We start from the raw sequence: 19,511 nt of genomic DNA, 5'->3' as shown, positions 1-19,511 counted from the left end.
CTTAATCTTAAGTGTGCAATGTGATAAAATTTTACATATGTACACATCCATCTAACTACCACTCAGATCAAGGTTTAGAACATTCTCAGCACCCTGAAAATCCTTCCATCCTAGCCTTCCTTCCAGAATTCTCCTAAGAGTTGGCTTCTTAAAGCCATAGACTAGTTTTGCCTGTTTTGAAACTCTAAAAATGGAAAAAAAAAAAATAATTATGTGGAGTGAATCACTTTTGTCTATCTGGTTTCATGGTCTTGGTTTCCTTTTAGTTTTCTGAGTGACACAGACAACCCTATCAGTTATCCTATAGATTGTTCTGCATTTGGATTTGTCTTTTAGTGGTAGTACCTTTTAACTGGTTCCATTGTCCTCCATATTTCTTGTAAATTGGAGGGAACACAAAGGTCCTGAATCGGGTACCCCCACCAAGGGTGCTGTGTACTTCACATTTGTGTTCCATTAAAAAAACACAGGAGGGCTGGGATATGAAGAAGTGTAGGGTGCTTGCCTGGCTATGCATGAGACCCTGGTTTTGATCCACAATATTGGGGAAAACAAAACAAAAACAAGATCAAACAAATCCCTGTGAGGCACTTACGTCCTCATTATAAAGTCTGTTGTCAATTTTTCATCTAATATTTTCAAATATTATTTATTAGGTGTTAAAATTGTGAATTTTCTCATTCATTCATCCTTTCTACATATATTTCCTGGAATTCTGTATAGAAGGCACTTTTCCTTATCTGTGTCTTCCTAGTTTCTCTGAAGTACAATTCATATCAGAAAGGCAAGGCAGATGCTTAATTCTTTAATTTTTATTGACAGTGTTCACAGTACACAGGCCTTGATCACCTGCTTATTGCCAATTCTGACTAGAGAAGTCTGCCTTTTTTTTTGTTAGTGGCTATATTTATTTTGACATCATTATGAACTCATGTATTTAAAAAAATGTTTCATGTATTTTAATGCGTTGAAGGGTTTTTTGTTTTTTGTTTTTTTTTTTTTTTTTGAGGGGGTGGCCAAAGAGTAAAACTGTTGAAGAAAATATTTTGAGTAGTTTTATGTTTTGTCTTTGATATCTCCACTTTGAACACTCATTCTTTCTGTATGTAAACATTTATGGTGGCTTCTTCTTTATCATTTTCATGTTCTTTCATTAGTAAAAGCAAATTATGGTGTGTGTGTGTGTGTGTGTGTGTGTGTGTGTGTGTGTTTGGCACAGCATCTGTGCAATTTTAGCCCCAGGCAAGGGGTATAAGGGGTATAAAGTAACTTGGCCAGGATGACAGGAAGATGACCTGGCAGGGTTGAGAGTTAAATTCAGCAGTCTGACTTTTGAACTTGGATTCGTCATCAACCCTGCTGTAATTTTGGCTGTCCTATTGACCCACAGCCCAAAGAAAGGCCAAAGAGGAGGCAGATGTAACTTTGCTACTCAGACTAATGAGTGGGAAAGTGATCTGAACACAGAATGAGCAAAAGAAGCTGCTTTTAAAAGAATTGCAAAATTGCTTTGTGAAAATGCATCAGACTTTTGCCAAGAAAAAATATATTTCTTGGTTTTCTTTAGTTTTTTGCATTTTGCTTGCTGTTTCATCCGAATTTTCTACTTTTGATTTTAGTGTGTCTGTTTCTAGTAGGAGTTAGAGGGGCCCTTAAGATAGCCTGAGACTGAATTCTTTTAGGGCTTGTATTTGATTTAAACTGATGTCATAATTTCATTTCAGATGGGTCTCTTTATGACTATTGAGTATCTGAAGATTTTAATATAATTTTAAACAATTACAGACTGAAAGCAGTTCTCCTGTGATGTCTGTGATATGTATACATATAAAAACTTTTTTTTTTTTTGTCCCTGTCTTGATGACGGATGATATTTGTGTTTTTCAGATTCTTAAACTAGGGTTGTTGATAATATGTGGTTAGCTACTAGGTCGTTTTTGGGGAAAACTATTTGATGAATGAAAACTCCTTTTCAACGAACATTTCATAAATCCACAGTATAAAGATGATTTTCAAAAGTCGAAATAGTTGATTGTTAAAGATAAATTTACAAGGGAAACACAAAGACAGGAGTAAGACACAAACACTCCTTTTATTTTTTTCTGTTTTATTGTTCTTAATTTCTCTGTGATGCTAAGCCATGTTGAATAAGTAATGTAGGTTCATTGGAGGCCACTTGGAAAATATGGAAGACTGCAAGGAATTTAAATTTTCTTGCCAAGCAGTAATTTAAATGTTTTGGCATTTCTCTTTTACAATTTGTGCATGTGTGTGTTTGTGTGTGTGTGTGTGTGTGTGTATATATATATATATATATATATAATGTATTTTAAAACTCAGTTCAATTCATTTTGTGTATATAGTTCTGCACTATGTTTTTCCACTTAGAGTACCATGAACATTTTCCATGTTATCAAAAATTATTTTGGAACATCACATGATAGCTACATAACATCCTCTGGCTATCCATAATTTACCTTTTCTTTGATTTTTTGGACACTTATTTAGTTACTAATCATTATGAATCATGACACAATCACCACTAACTCTAATTAAGCTTTGGCACATATTTCGTGTATCTTATTTTGCTTATTAAGCCATGGCAAATGACGTTTTTTTTCATGTGTAAAGGAATCATTACTTTTCTTGACACTAATTTTCCTCCTTGTACTCTTATCCTTTACTGAAGGAAGTTTTTAACTTTTAAAAACAATGGCTTTTTTTTTTTTTTTTTTTACATTTGATTGAGATGTTTATATATAAACTCTGAAACAGGTTAGAGTATAAAATTACAAACCCTGATGGTAGCAGTTTATAATGGAAATGCTTACAGACTCTTAAATATAGCTTGGCAGGGAGTGAATCGAGTTGTTACAGTTTGTTCCAGGAAAGGCATTTTGGATGAACGCCATCTACTTTTACAGATTCCTGTGATTTTAGTTTTATCTGCTCCACTTAACCTTTCCCAAAGTGATTGCTGAAAGAAATGTATGTAATACCCTTAAAGAAATTAGCTTAATTCCTTTAGTTAATTGAAGACCAGAAGTTCAATTTTCTCCAAATGTGTTACTTGAATTTTAATGAAAGCACTAAATTTGAGCATGGTTTAATCATGTCTGATAACCTAGCTGGGGTAACTCCAGAGGTCAATTCGCCTAACCAATTGCCTTTCGGGTGGACTTATCTACATAGTGTATTTGTCACAATGAGAAGATTCTAGAAATTTCCCCAGAATTTATTTATATGAGTTAGAGTCTTTTCTTCCTGAGAGTTTACTGAAAGTGAGTATATACTCTGCAACTGACACTGTCCCTTGCTTTATGTAGCTTTAGAGTCCTCTCCAAACTCTACTGGCTGTACATTCTTATTTTCCCCATTTTACTGATAAGGAAACTGAAGTTTAGGAAGGTCAATCATTTGCCCAAGGTCACACGGCTAATAAGTGTCCATTTTGGCGGCAGAGGTAGGGCTCTCCAGACAAGCTATCAGAGCATTCTTAGTCATGTAATTACTGGTTATAGGAGAAAATATCTGAAATTGGATTTTAAACAAATGTTAAGAAAGTGTATTAAATAAATTTAGTATGTGACTTAACTTTTAACTTATAAGCATCACAGAACAAATTTGTATACTTAAAGGTTGACTTTTTCTCTTTTTGAAAGGAGACGCAATTATGTAAGGGGAAAATCCCATTTTCGTTCTTCCTGGTTAGAGCTCTTGGCAACTACTAGCATGTGGTTGCTATTATTGTGACTTCACCCATTGAAAGTACAGATTGAAACTCCCAGGTTCTCCATCCACACCTTTTATAAACACCATGTTTAACTTGGAAGGGAGAAGTTATTTTTGGCAACACTCACATAGCAAAAGTAGAAACTGCAGAGGATTCCAAGGGATGTACTGACCGGAAGCAGGAACTGTAAAGAATATGTCTAGCTTGTAATGTTAATACTGTTTAGAATGTAGATGTTCAGCAATAGAAACAATTATTATTCAAGGTTTATTGGGAGGCAGAAAAACTGCAAAATGAGATCTGTGCCCTATATATTGTTAACTGGAATAACTAGTAGTGATACTTTGTGTCTTTTATTACTATTATCATTGCCAAATGTCAAGAAAACCATTGGTTAGCTAATAAGGATTTGACACTAAGACAACCAAATCAGTTAAAAGACCTGCTTTTTTTAAAAAAAAAAAATTTTTTTTTGAACCAGGGATTGACCAGGGGTGCTTAACCACTGAACTACATCACCAACCCTTTTTATTTTTTATTTTGAGGCAGGGTCTTGCTAAGTTGTTTAGAACCTTGCTAAGTTGCTGAAGATGGCCTCAAACTTGTGATCCTCCTCCCTCAAGCCTCCTGAGTGGCTGCAATTACAGATACATACACTATATACAGTTAAGAAAATGTGTGCTTTGGAAAACAGCCTGAAGCCACAATTTGATGTCAGCAAAAATTCAGGTAGATATAAATACAATGCTATCAAGACTCTTTGAAAATTGAAGGAAATACATTTATAACAAGTGAAATGTATTTCTTAACACTATTGAAAGCAAACTTTTTGGAAATATTACTAAATCATTCTTAAAGATGATACAAGCTAAAAAAAAATTGGTAGGTTAACAAAAACCAGTTTGGTTCATGGATTACAGATTCAGAGTGATTTATATAAATTAAGAGTATTTGTTTAGTTGTTCATTCAATAAATCCCTTCGCACCCTAACCTTTTGAGATGGTATTATAGAAAGCCACTTTAGTATCAAAATCCTGTTTCAGGAGACTCATTGTGCTGACCAAGAATGGCCTTATTCTTCTACCTGGGTCCACTAGTGCTTCTCAGACTTCATGTGGTCATTCAAACCCATCATGGATGTTAATCTTTTCTAAAATAGAATATAATCTAGTAGAAAAATGAAATAATAAATAGGGTCTACAAAACATGAGCTCCCGATTTTATTATTAGATGGAAGAGACATAAAATTACTGACAAATTTCTGTAAATATTTCTAAAGACTTACATTTAATTTCTGGACTTACATCATTAACAGTTGATTTATGAACCAGGGTTGGCCCAGGGCCCATATCTCAGGAGTACTGCTGGAGATTTAAACATAGACTTGAATTTTTCTTCATGTTAGTGTGCCCCTTTTCCTTAAATTTTTCTGTATTTGTTTGTCTTCCTACTATGCTGTCTTTTTTTTTTTTTTTCTTTTAAAAGTGGGTTGAACATAATCACCATGAGAATTGTTAGGTAGGGGACACTGTATAGGAACAAAGATGCATGTCTCTTTTTGAGTTTTCTAATAAAATGAATGTGTAAAATCAAATATAACATTCATATACACCTGTCCATGAATATATGGTCTATTAGATTTTAAGGTTTTAGACCAGTGTCTCCTAAAGTGTGACTCAAGGACCACTTTTTTAAAAAACTTTATTTGTTCTTTTTAGTTATACATGACAGTATCAAAGACCACTTGTAACAGAATAGGCTGGGATAATTATTGGACTTAGACTTCTAAGGCCTGTACTATACCTATTGAATCAGAATTTCTGTGGTCTGCTCTATGGAGTGTGAAATTTAAACATGTAATTCAAATGATTCAAGCACAATAAAATTTGAGAACTATTCTTTCAGGGCTTGGGAATCTGCATGATATGTTTGTTTCCACATCCTACAATATGGTGGTAAATCATAGATGCCATAGATGCTTTCAGCAGCACATCTCCAGGGTATAGTATTGGGTTCCTTTAATCTCAGACATATGCAAAGCATTATGGGAAAATGCTGCGTTTCCGTTTTATAGAGAAAAAGAACATACATACACAAATAAAATAATTTTACATCTTTCTCTACTTGTTTCATTTTAATTGCAGATTTTTACATGCCTAACATTTCATGTGAAATTCTCTCCTTAATACAATTTTATTTGGAATAAAAAAGAGCATTGCTGTAGAGCCCATTAATCATGCAGTTGTTACATGTCGGATTAGAGAAGTGGGACTGTATATGAATCACCTCAATATTTCGCTTAAAAACACTTGATGTAGTTTGGAGGTGGTTTGTTCCCAAGAGTTCATGTGTTGGGAACCTGGTCCCCAGTGTGATGATGCGAGAGGTGGTGGAACTTTTCAGAGATGGAGCCTAGTGGGAGGTCATTCTGGGTGATGCTCTCAGAGAGATTAAGATAGCTCTTGGGAACGGAGGAGGTCACATGAGAGGGTCATTATAAAACACATCTGATTCCTCCCAGTTCTTTGGCTTCCTATCTCTTTGTGTGATGCCTCCTCACATGTGCTTCTGTCACAATGCCATCTTCATGAAGTGACACAGTCCGGGAGCCCTCACCAGAGCCAGAACAGTGCTGTTGAACCTCCAAAACTGTGAGCTAAATAAACTTCTTTACAAAGAACCCAGACTCAGCTATGTTGTTGCAGCAACAGGAAACACACTAATGCATTTGTCTTCAGATTATTGTGGAGTTAATACAAAGTTCATCATTAAGGAAAAAAAATAACAGTTAATGCAAAACTCATCAATAAGAAAAAAATAATACATTCTAAGAGCTTCAAGATATATGCCAACCCAATAAAGCAGACTCGCTACAGCTGGACCTTGAACTCTGTAGTAGAAATAACTGAAAGAAAACCAACAATGTTTATTCTCATTTGTATCACTTTCAGAGTTTTGGGCATATTACATCTACTTCTGTTTATTAATTCATGAAACAGAAAAATGATTTTTGTTTATGAAATTATGAATCACAATCCTGATACTTTGGCCTGAGTGGACATTGGCAAAGGGAATTCCTTGTTTACCTAAGATGACAAAATCAGTCCTTTGGGGGACTTTCCTCTCTTCCAAAGCATATTGGTAATTTCCCAGATAAAATTGCAAATCCCTAAAAAAGCGATATGCCCATAATTACCTTTACTGAACTGAGTGCCACACAGTATTGCTGTTGTGGGATTGTGCAAACTTCTAGAAAACCCCATTTTGCACCTTTCAACCTTGCCTGTGTGTGCCCAAGATCAAGCTACTGGAACTCTCTGAGCTGAGTCTCTTCATCTTGGGGATAATAATCCCTCTCAGAATTGCTGGGAGAATTTCATCAGTAAGTGATCCTGAAATATCAAGTACAGCATTTTGCCAGTTGGTGAATGGCAGTTCATCCTTGTTGGAGGAAGCTGTATAACAGTGGCCAATATGTGGGTAAGCTTGTTGTTATAGATTTGAAATCCGGCCCGTTTCTAGCTATGTGGTCTTGTGTGAGGAAGTCATTCAATCTCTCCATCTCCCACTTTTCTGAATTTATGAAATGAGAACAGTAATAACTATTCTAGAAAATTTATCAAGGATCAAATGAGAGAGTGTGTCTATATACTTATAGTACCTGGCATGTGCTAAGCTCTTAACAGATTACATGCAATAGCCATTATTATTTTTATTGATTTGATTGTCTATTACTTTCTAAGCTAAATTTTTTTAAAAGCACACACTTCATTTATGTTTATCTATTTGGGCTTAGCATTATGCCCCTGATTTTTTAGTAGCTATCTCACTTTTGCATATATTTTCCAAAAAGCTCTCTGATTTAATACACCCACTGCTATGTGTTTTCATTGGAAGATTTTGGGAATCTGAAAACAGAATGAGAATGAGATGAGCATTCGTCTGACTGCTTTTTGAATACAAGGTCAGAAGAAAAGGTTTCTAATAAAAATTGCAGCAGATAGGCGGACATGTGCTGTGAGGCTTCAATAATGTATGTGGTGATGTCAGACTCAGAGGCATGCAAGAGATTCAAAGGGTTGTTCCTTCCTGATGCTCTAACCCTGATTCTGGTTTGTGTTTTTGGTGCCAGCATAAAGGTAGATGGAGGAGACACTGTTGAATTTTTTCCATTGTCGAGTTGAAATCTAAAGATTGAGTCTTTGCTCTTTCCTACTTAATTTCAATAGCTATTCTCTGAGCTTTGGGGAATAAGCTACTCTAGTTGATATCTTTAATTTTCTATGAGTAATCCATTCAGCAGCCCCAGATCACAGTTCCCCCACAGCCATCCATGCTAGATCAATAGTTTTGAATGTCCAGAACTGTGATAATCAAATGGAATTTCCCAAAGGTGATATGGAGGCAGGGAGAAGGAACTACTTCCATTCCATTATTGCTAAGTGTTTCTCCGCCTCCGTATACATTGATGCTTAGAGTTTCTAGAGTGGGCTTTCTCCTCCAGCAGCCTCCTCTCCCTCCCTTTCTGTGCTCTGGCCTCATTGATCTTCTTTGGTTTCTGACGGTGCCATGCTGCCTCTCCCTGCAGAGCCTCTGCCAAGCACTTCTGTCTCCTCTGGCTCCTCTCCTCTCTCTTCCAAACCAATTCCTGGTTATCCTTCAGATGGAGGGGTTCACACACTGATTCCTCCAGTGGGCTTTCTCTTATTCTCTGGAGCACGTCCTTTTGACACCAGATCATCAAATCCCTTAGGACTTTCTTTTTTTCCTTTGTAGCATGTATCAGAATTGTAATTCAATGTCAGTTTATATTTCTTTTTTATCTTTTTTTTTTTTTTTTTTTTTTTTTCTGTCTCAAATGTAAGCTTTAGAAGGGCAGGGCTATGTTTGTTTTGTACATAACTATCTCCCTATGCCTAACACTGTATGATATCATAATAAGTGGAAATCTTGGTGTTATATGGGCACAAAATTGTTATGTTAGCATGTTTTCCCATTTTATTTATTGTTATTGATTTTGCTAGCCTTTCTGCACGAAGGAGTATGGTTTGGAGAAAGAATTAGCATGTGTGCATTCTAAGGTCTGACACTAGGATTCCCTGGCTGTAAGTTCTTAATGCAGTTGTTTACAATGACTGAAGAGATACTGAATAAACTACCTGTGTTTAAAAAATGAAAGAGCACATGGATGCGGGGGTTTTAAATCTAAGTTCTAACCTCTGTCAAATCTCCCATTCTCTGCACTTTAAGTTTCTTTCTTGTCAACTGGGAAATCCAGTTTAATAATGACAGTGGCTTGTGCTGGGTGAAAGTAGGTCACCTTTACTTAGGAGAATAACCTGTTTGCCACATGTGGACTTTGGTAACGCATGAGTGCACCAGATCCTAGGGTGCAGCTGAAGTGGCATATCTGACAATGTTACCATATTTGGAAGGCAAAGGATCATGGCTGGGAGGATGAGAGTGGAGTGTCAGGAGTACTAGCCAGTGGCAGTAAGAGTTATAAGGGAGCAGAGAGGGTGAGCCTCTTTGAAATCCAAGGAGAGTCTGTTAGTCTATCACTGGAGAATAGTCAAGAGTCCAAGATTATCACTACTTTTGATTAGGGGTGAAAACAGAGATGCTCATATTGTTAATCCATTTGTTGTTCATAGGCTATGGCCACCTGTGGTGCTAATAAGAGGAAATGAATTTGTTCTTTCTAGAATTATTTCTTGAATCTCCTAATGGTGACAGGCCACTGTGGGCCCATTGGTCACCTGCACATTAGTGAGGGTGCTGGCATTTTCAGGAATGTTATTTGAGGGGTATTCTAAATGAGCTTGGGTTTGAGTACCATTCAGATCTGACTTCAAATCCTGGCTGTTGTCACTCTTCTCCATGAGCCTCAGTTTCCTCACCTGTAATATGGATCTAATAACACTGTTGACCTCATTCTTAGAGCACGATGGTGCTCATTAGAGACTATTTTTAAAGGTCTACTCTGTGTCCCTAGTACACAGTAGGTATTTTGTACATATTTGCTACTTTTGTTATTTGCTAAGACACACCATAAAGTCACAATGATTTGTCCTAAGAGAGCTCTAAGTTTACAGTTCAGAAGAGTCCTGGCCTCTTCCAATTTCAGACCCAGCCCAGAGTTCTGTGGCCCCCTCAGTTTCAAAATAAACTCTGGGTTAACGGAACAGTACAGAGAAAAATGCAGCCACCAGATGTATTGTGAAGCTCAAAACCAACCTGCCACACTTTACAACAAATGCACCAGGCAATCAAGGACATCTCGTCTTGCTATCCTGGAGGTTTGCTGGAAAAAGACGGTCTTGTAGGCTTTGATTGCATTTAACCAGTCCTCAATAGCAGTGGCTCACGCAGGTGGGCTACAGCCTCAGGAGGCTGCCTTTGCCATGAAAGGCCAATGTGTCTGAACTGGGGATTCCCCCACCCCACCTCTTTCCAGTGGAAGACAGGGGCACTCGCTAGATTGATAATTGTGTTCATTTTTGCACTTTTAAAAGTGAGGTCTGAAAATAACTTCTGGATTGATAACACATTTTAGGATTTCCATTAAAGCTGTATAATGTTTGAAAAGGTTTTAATCTGTTTTACACTTTGAAACCATAGGTTCATAAAGACCACTCTGGATTGGTGAGGCTACTCCAAAGCCTGTTTTAGTACACTGAAGGAATGTAAGAGCCAATTAAAGGAAATGATACACTGGAGCTCCTACATACCTAGTGGCTGCTCTGTTCTGAGTAAATCAGACAGCAGCTCCTCTCTGTGAGAGCAGTCAGCTTGTTTGACATCAGCCTTCTGTGTGTGTGTGTGTGTGTGTGTGTGTGTGTGTGTGTGTGTGAGTGTGTGTGTGTGTACACATAACTCATTCTTTGGAATTCTCCCATGGAAAAGCAAAGGAAGGAAGCTGAGGGAGGATGGGGCGATTGCATCCTGTACCCTTTCCAGGGGTGTGGCCACTGCTGCCTCTGCTGAAGGGACACAATATGATGTGTTTTTTCACTTTGGATGCCTGAACAGTGATGAGTCTTGATGAGAGGCGGCAGGGGCTCCTGGTGTCATTCTTAGCTGGGCAGGAGTCTCCTGGGGGAGGCCTGCTCCACTCCTCCTAGTACTCCATTTCTGGAACATGTGGGAAGGGGAGGAGATGCAGGAATATCAGTGAGGTGAACCCACAGGACTCAGAGCCACCTTAGACTCCAGGCCGGTTGTGACTTCAGCTCTGGCTGCTGCTATGAATGAAATTGCTGAGTGGCGAGGCCAGGCGCAAGGTTTTAAGGAGAGTACAACATGTGTCTTCCTGCTGCTCCCAAACCTGGTTTGAGGTAATGGATTCTTCCCTGGCACAGGCAGAGGGGAACTTTTGGAGACTGTATGAGGTAAGGTACTGGAAAGTTCTGTGGAATGAATTTGATTCTCATCTGATTTCCTTATCCAAACTTTTGAATTTGTCATCATCTCTGCCTTTTACTTTGAAAAGTTATCAAATGTGATCCCCTCACAGCTTGGTTAGAGACAGTTACTAACAAACTATACGGTATGTTTAATCACATTTAATCACTTGACAACTCAGTATAGAGAGAAGTACTGGGATTAAAGCATATGAAACTTTAAAAGTAAATATGCAGTCCCCCCTACTGTGAATTTCTAGTCCCACTGACTTTAAGTGGATTACTTTATTGTGATGTTAAGTACAGGTTCTGTCTACAAGAATGCTTTTGAAAATGTCATTAGATTCAATCTAACTAGATCTCATGGAAGGTGATCTGCCCCTGGAAAAATTTTTTTGTATTAGAAATTTAAAACTCTTCTTTCAGGGAATGAGTTGTTAAAACATTTATTTTTTAAGCTAAAATATCTATGGACAAGTATTGATAGACCTTCACGTTCTAGAAACTATTGTTGCAAACTAGAATCTTACAACAAAACTTTACTTGAGGATAAGAACCATGGTCTTTAGATATTTCTTGTGTCAACGTAGGAAACTGACTCAGTTTTCTATAGACCTTCTAAAATTTAGAAACAGAATTTCAGTTCCATCCTAATCTCTTATGTGTTAGTTTATCCAATGAAAATTTTTATTTTGGCAATAAAATGCCAATCAGTAGCTCTCTAGGAGGATGTGGGTGTTATTTTTGTTTCCATATAGGAACAATTAGCATTTAGAGTCTGGGAGCCAGGAATGCTAATGCTCCTGCAGTGCACTGGATAGGCCCTCACTGAGAATTATGTGAGAGAATTGCAGTAGTGGCCTTTGTTGAACTCAGGTTAGTGAAGAGTAAGCTGATGATTTAATGGAAATTCAGATGAGCTCTTTTATTTCTGTAAAGTTCACTTTCTGATCAAGCAGTTTTGGGGCAGGGCCTATAGGAAGCAGCTACTTTGGCGAAAGTATTCTTTAGAATCAGTAGCGATGAGTGTTTCAGTAATATTGCTCCCATGTGCTTCTAATTAATATTTTCAGACTGAATTTAGATTAACTCCAACAAATATTTGGCTCAGTTCAATGAAAGTAACTTCCTTCTTTGACTATAGTTATGGTTTCTCATCCATACTGTACAAACTTATTAAGATTAAAGGAATAATTTACCTCTAACTAATGGATACTTTTGTGCTGAACATTGTGTTTTATAATGATTGTCTAATTCTCAGATGTTTCAGGACTAGGTGCCTTCAGATCCAAAGTTTGCTTGTAAACTTTACATAGTAGTAAAAGGGATTATCTAGAGGAAAGGGACCAAAGGGAGGGAGGAGTAGAGGGACAGGGGAAATAGCTGGGGAACAGTATTGGTCAAATTATATTGTTATTTCATGTGCATGTATGAATATGTAATAATCCCACCGTTACATATAATTATAAAGTACCAGTAAAAATGTGGAAAATATAAAAGGGATTACCTTTGAGTGACAGCTTAGTGCATATATGATTTTTTAGTAATTAGAGGAAAGAAAGTAGGATATGTAATCAAAATGCCATTATCATTTCTTGTACCTTTTTACATACAATGGTTCTGGGACAGATTTTCAAAGTGAACACTGTACTGAAAATCCTGGTTTCATGGTGTGAGGAGATGAGGGTGCCTTCATATGGGTCTCTATTAAGACAGAATTTCGGACTAGGGAGATAGCTTAGTTGGTAGAGTGCTTGCCTTGCAAGCATAAGGACCTGGGTTCAATTCCCAGCACTGCAAAAAAGAACAAAACAACAACAACAACAACAAAAAAAACAAGACAGACTTTTAAGAGTTAAGTGACTTCCTTCCAGGAACTGGGCAGTATTGAGGTACTGCTTGTGAGCTACTGCACTGTGAATTTAGTGGCACATTACAATTACTGTAGAGTAGGGATTTCACCTTGGCCCTGCTCTTTGGGCAGCCATGGATGAAGAAAGCAGCATTTCAAGAGACATAAACAAACATCTTTTGTTTTAATTTTTAGGTATTTATGATAACTTAGAATAAAGCAAAATTTAAAAGTAAAAATTAAGGAAATAAGGTTAAAGAATTGTGCTTTTAAGCTTGAAAATATAAACATAGCTCCCTTCAAAAGAAGGAAGACACAGGTTAAAAAAAAATCATAAGAACTCGCCTGTTTAGCTCCTGTGGTGTCAGGTTCACATGTGATGCTCATGAACTTCTCACAGCATCCGCAGCCAGGTGCTGTTCTTATCATTAAAGAAATGGAACCTATGTAGTGTTGTGTTAGGACTTGCCCAAGGTTACAAGTTCAGTAAATGGGAGAAACAGGATTTAAAATATATAACTGTTGTCATCTCATAGCTGTCACCTGGCAATACCAGTATCAACTAGTATGTGACTCTCATTGCACCTGTATTGTATGATATGTACCTAAAAACAGAAAACTTACTGCTCTTGGCAAATAGAGAGTCACTCTATTTTACTCTATCAGTGTATGCCACTGATACAGTAAAAGTGTTGCATAAGAATTTTACTGATTTTAAGTCCTTTGCATTTTATGTTTGTGTCTGTTTTCCTCCATGTGTTCCTTCCATTCACTCCTGTGCTTCATTCAAGTCCAGTTTCAATGTCCCCCTGACCAGGCTGTATGAAATAGTACACTCGCACCAACCTCTCCACCTCCTGCACTGGCTCTCTTGGGTTAAGCCTTGTCTACCACTGAATGGATTTGTATTGTATATTTATGTATTTGCTTAGGGGTCACTTTCCCCACCACACCAAAATTTCCACAAGGACAGGGACTTTGACTCTTTTATTCCCATCTGAATCACTATCACTTAGAATAGTACCTGGCAGGTAGTGCATGCTCAGTACATATTTACTGAATTTGTTATGGGGTGCAACTTAAGAACAGACTGATCACCACTGAGAAGTCCAAATTTGAGAGTCTTTATTCAGCCGGCCAGCTGACTGTCTCACACAGTGCCCCCACAAAATGGCTTTTGGGAGAACAACCTTGACCACAGGGCTATAGGGGTTCTTATACCAAAAATCACATCAATCATAAGGGTCTGTTGCTATGATTCGAAATTACAGACTAACGTCATGAGATCATCAACAGAGGGGGAAGTGGGTCAAAACGACTTTTACCTAGGTACAAACTAGAATGGTTACTAACATCCACACAATCACTGTTCACATGGTACATTGTTTAGAGCAATAGGAATCAAAAGAGAGCAATTTTTCATCTCCTAGGAATTGTCATTTTGCATTGGTAAACATGTCAAGTAACTGATGATGGGTACAGAGGTGGGGAGTTCCTATGGGAGAAGCATTTCCTACATAACATGGAATCTCAGAGCAAAATGGAGTCTGTTTGGTCACTGCCCATATAGCGTGGCCTGTCACATTTCCAAGGAGCCAAATCTGTCAGCCCATCACAAATTAATTTTTAATGTATATAATTTTTTTCTTTCCTTTCAATAATTGCTTTTTTACATCTATCTTTGGGGTTTGAAATGGTCTTTCAAACTATCTTTAGCTTATTATCACTTTGGTCCAAATTATAACCTTTAGGAAAAGAGCATTTACTCCACTATTTATCATGGAAGTTCTTTATCAGAAAGAAGTCTTGTGCTGCCCCATGAGCCCTGCTACATACATTAGAACTGGGCATTTTATTGACATTGTCAGGGAATATTCTAGAAGAGCCTAATATTGAATTGTGTGCTAAGGTGTTTACCAGCCTACTGAATGCCAGCCACACTTGACCCTTGAGTTGAGCTCAAGTATGCATTCTTGTTATGTAAGTGTGATTGTTGGAGGGAAATAGCTCTGTACATATTGATGGAAAATGATGTGTTGACAGCAACATGTGCTCCAGAATGAGCTGGAAATTTTTAAGTCTCAAATTTTACAAGAACACCTAGTTCCTTCTGATATTTTCATCATAAAATTGGATACAGCCAATTGCAAAAATCTTGTTTTCACTATGAGATTTATTATGAATGTTTGCAATAACCAAATAAATATAGTCTTCTTGATGGATATGAGGAAGGCATTAGTCATTTTTCTGTCTGAAGTATTATGGAAGAATGAGTTCTCATAAATCCTGTATAAGAAATTGTTCGGTTGTGGAAAACAAATAAAACTTAAGTTAGAAATTCTGTGCAAGTTCTTGTCAAAAAGCTTGTGTAAGATGTTTCAAAGGCTACCTGAAACTAGTCCTGTGATCTTATGTAAGGTTCTACATCTTTTAGTGCATGGGATGTGTGCAGTTTTAAGTATTGAGGAAAGTTGAACGTCAGCTCAGCAGTGTACTTGAATTAAGTGTGCATATTAATTGGAAATTCTTGCCCTAGAGAGTGAGTGTCAACTGATCTTATTGAGAAGTCTAATAAGGCTTACATGGAATTTTCAATATTGTTCTTGTTTTCTTCTGCTCTGAACAAGATGAAGATCTTTATAAAAAGCCGTTATGCATTCCTTGATGAGAATGTTATTTCTCTTTTTGTGTATTTTAACAATAGAATACTAATATTTGGTTATTATCATATAATCAAAGGACTATATCAAGACACCTTTCATTCAACCAGATCTGAGGACCATGTGCCGGATACTGTGCAGAATACTTGAGATCCATCAGTGGATGGAATAGACAAAATCCTTGACCTCTTGGATTTGTATTCTACACAGATAATATGCCAGGTGTGTAAGTGGATGAGAGAGTATGTTAGAAGGTGATATAGAGTAGGATAGTCCAGGAATGCTGGAGGAGGAGTTGCAGTATTAAATGGGACAATCCAAACATCATTGCAGTTCTACATGCAGTCCAAGTGGACCCCGCTGAAAGGATGATTTGTGAGAAAAAAAAAAAAATTGAAGGGAGGAATGAGCCATCAGCATGTCTGGAGGAAAGTTCTAGACAAGTGAATCAGCCAGAGCAAAGGCCCTACGGCAGAATCCTGACCACACTCTTGAGGATGTCTTGGAGGCCAGTGTGGCTGGAGTGGAATGAGGTGGGAGGGAAGATGAAGTCAGGGCCATCACTGGAAGCTGGGGTGGGCAGCCATGTCCTGGAGCGCACTTGACAGTTTGCTATGAAACAAACAGGGAGCCACCGAGCAAGGCAGAGACATGTTTCAACATGTCGACATTACCTGTGTTTGAAAGTGATTTTTTTTTTTAATAAGCCATCTCCGAACTGCTTTTTATTATCTGCTATTCTGGGCCCTACTGAAACTCTTGAGAAGTATTTTCTGAAGTTAGTCCAAGTGTTCTTCTCACTGGCATGCCAGCAGTTTTCTCCCTTGCTAAATGATCATTTAATCCAATAATTTATGATCAGGTATTTTTAAATTATTATTTTAAAAATTGTTATAATTAGCACATAATAAATGTGTAGTTTCATTGCATATAATGTGCTTTGGTTATATTGATTATATTGTCTTATCTAGGGGGATCCTGCATACTGTCTTGTATGTATAGGTTTCCATATATGACAGAAAACATGATACTTATCTTTCTGAGGCTGACTTATTTCACTTAACATGATGATCTCCAGTTCCATCCATTTTTCTGTAAGTGACGTGAGGTTTTTCTTCTTTATGGCTGAATAATACTCCATTGTGTATATACCACATTTTCTGTGTTCATTCATCACTGACAGGCATCTAAGCTGCTTCCATAACTTAGCTCTTATGAATAGTTTCATGAGTTTGCAGGTATCTCTATAATATGCTGACTTTGATTCTTTTGAATATATACCCAGGAGTGATACAACTATGGTAGATCTCTTTTTAGGGTTTTTAGGAACCTTGGTTCTGTTTTCTGTAGTGGCTGTACTAATTCACATTCCCACCAATGGTAAGAGTAAGATCCAGTATTTGTATAGGAAGTTGCTGAGCAGAGCCTTTTCCCTCTGCCCAGTGTGTCTGGAGGTGTGAGTGTCTGGCCCCTCAGGGGTGTGGTTAGTAATTATCTTTATTACCCAGCATGGATCTAATGAAGCATTTCACTTTCTCTGGGTACTCCCCCTCCCTTGTGAATGGCCTCCTATAGAGACAGCATTAAAACGTCTCTCCCAAACCTATTTTTTTATTTTTATTTTTATTTATTTTTTATTGTAAACAAATGGGATACATCTTGTTTCTCTGGTTGTACATGAAGTAGAGGCATACCGTTTGTGTAATCATACATTTACATAGGGTAATGGTGTTTGATTCATTCTTTTATTTTTCCTTCCCCCCACCCCTTCCACCCTTCTTTTTCCTCTATATGGTCCCTCCTTCCTCCATTCTTGCCCCTCTCCCACCCCCATTATGTACCATCATCCACTTATCAGCGAGGTCATTGGTCCTTTGGTTTTACTTATTGATGCACAGTGTTGAACTCAGCAGGTGGGTTCAACTCCTTTCTATCCGGCTGTCAGTGTTCCCTTCTGAAGGAAGTGTGGTCCTCCTTAGGGAGCATTGGACAGTCCTTTGAATATACAAATGTCCCCGAAGCCAAAGCTTAAAGACTTGTTACCAGCTATTCGTAGCCTCTGTTGCTTTTTTTGCCTTCTAATGTGCTGATATCCTTTTCTTCCATCTTTGGCACATTTTCCTCAGAAAATCATACCTGGTGTCTATAAGAAAATAGCCATGCACATACCTCCGAAGCCACACTGGCCAGTTTCAGTGGTGGTCTGGTACCATTGTAATCTCTAAGCACATCTTAGGTGCTCTTCTTTCCATCCAGAAGACTTCAGTGTAAGGAACCTGGAATCTAGGGAGACTGGCTTTAAAAGGCATGGTAAGTTTGCAAATTCATGATGGAGTTTGTTCGTATATTCTCATAACACTTAATAAAATTGGTGCTCAGTTTGGCATATTCAGTGGGGAAGCACCCTCCACACCAGTGTCGTCAGATCTTAAAGTCGCTGTTGGAGTTTTCCTTTCAACGTGAAGGGTGTTCTGGTAACCTGCCTAGCACACGCCGGTCAATTTTCCCTGTGTTAGCAGTCATATGGTCCGGGTGAAGGTGCCATCTTTGCCCAGGCCTGGACTGATCATTTTAATTCAAATTGTAGCTTAGTATTACTGCCCAAATCTCCAATCTCAGATAGGTTGGCTAATTCCCCAGTGAAGCCACAATCAGGTCAGGCCCCTTTATTATCAATAACGAGGCAGAGTTATTTTCAGTTCAAAAGGTAATTCAGTATTCAGAAGGTGTTTTTATATCAACTGAGATGTTTATGCCTTTTTTTCTTCTTGAAAAAATATACAAAGGAGATAGAATTATTTTAAAGCAAAAAGAAGAGAAAACAATTGTAAGCATTGTTTTTCACTTCTCGGGCACAATCTGTCACTTGGTATCTTTCTCATGTATTTTTGACCCCTCTGGGTTGATTGATAGGAAAGTAAGGACTTTGAAGAAGGCTTTTTCTTTCTTAAGCATCTTTTTTTTTTTTTTTAATTTTTATTTTTCTTACAGACGGCATTTTGATTCATTGTACACAAATGGGGTACCTCATTTCATTGCTATGGTTGTGCACGATGTAGATTCATACCATTTGTGTACATACATGTACATAGGGTAATGATGTCTGTCTCATTCCACTGTTTTTCATACCCCACTCCCTCTCATTTCCCTCTACATAATCTAAAGTTCCTCCATTCTTCTCTCACCCCCCAGCATCTCCCCCATTATATATCATCATCACTTACCAGGGAAAACATTTGGCCTTTGGATTTGGGGGATTGACTTATTTCACTTAGCATGATATTATTTTTGTTTGTTTCTATTTTATCTCCAGTGTTGCATGGAAGTCTTGTAGATACTCATATAGATATAGAAACAATTCCAGACCCCATATGTTTGATATGTCTGGTCATGTTTCCTATGTATCCCCTTATTGGCATAAAAGCCTATTTACAGGATGTTTATTGGAAATCCAACAATGATGTACAGGAAAAAAAAATCTTTTAAAAATAATTCTGATAGTTATTTCTGTGTTTGAAATATTATGGGGAAGGAAGAGTTTGAAAAAAATTAAAACTACATTTACATTGTTTTAGCATTTTGCAGTATTGTAAAAAAGAATTTAATTGAAAAAATTACTCTTTATAATCTCACTATAGATTAATATAATTAATCCAACTTTTCCAAGGAGCCTGTTTCTCACCTAATTAACATGTTCTGAGAAAATTCCCTGAGCCCCTAAATAATTAACAAAGAAGTTGTGTAAGGGTAATCTTATATCTTACACCTTTACCTCCTGGGTAAACACTGTTTCTTTCTTGAAAGCACAGACTTAACATAAATAATTTTAGTATCAGTAATAGGAATAATTGGAGTAGCCCTA

At 37.4% G+C, this 19,511-nt stretch overlaps 1 protein-coding gene across 3 annotated transcripts in view; it reads left to right on the top strand.

Annotated features, from left to right (window-relative positions):
- The window catches only part of HECW2 (HECT, C2 and WW domain containing E3 ubiquitin protein ligase 2), a 390,019-nt gene that overhangs the window by 227,779 nt on the left and 142,729 nt on the right, over window positions 1-19,511 (top strand). The window contains exon 1 of one of the 3 annotated variants that reach the window (XM_079132568.1): window positions 10,728-11,125. The exons of the other annotated variants lie outside the window; for them this stretch is intronic. The gene's annotated coding sequence lies outside the window, so the exon portion shown is untranslated. Of the gene's footprint in view, window positions 1-10,727; window positions 11,126-19,511 lie in introns of those variants that run through there. 3 annotated transcript variants of the gene reach the window in all.

Source organism: Sciurus vulgaris (assembly GCF_902686455.1).
Source record: "Sciurus vulgaris genome assembly, chromosome: 3".
Lineage (NCBI taxonomy): Eukaryota > Metazoa > Chordata > Mammalia > Rodentia > Sciuridae > Sciurus > Sciurus vulgaris.
The sequence above is the reverse complement of the archived record's forward strand: the minus strand, read 5'-3'. Positions and strand labels throughout refer to the sequence as shown.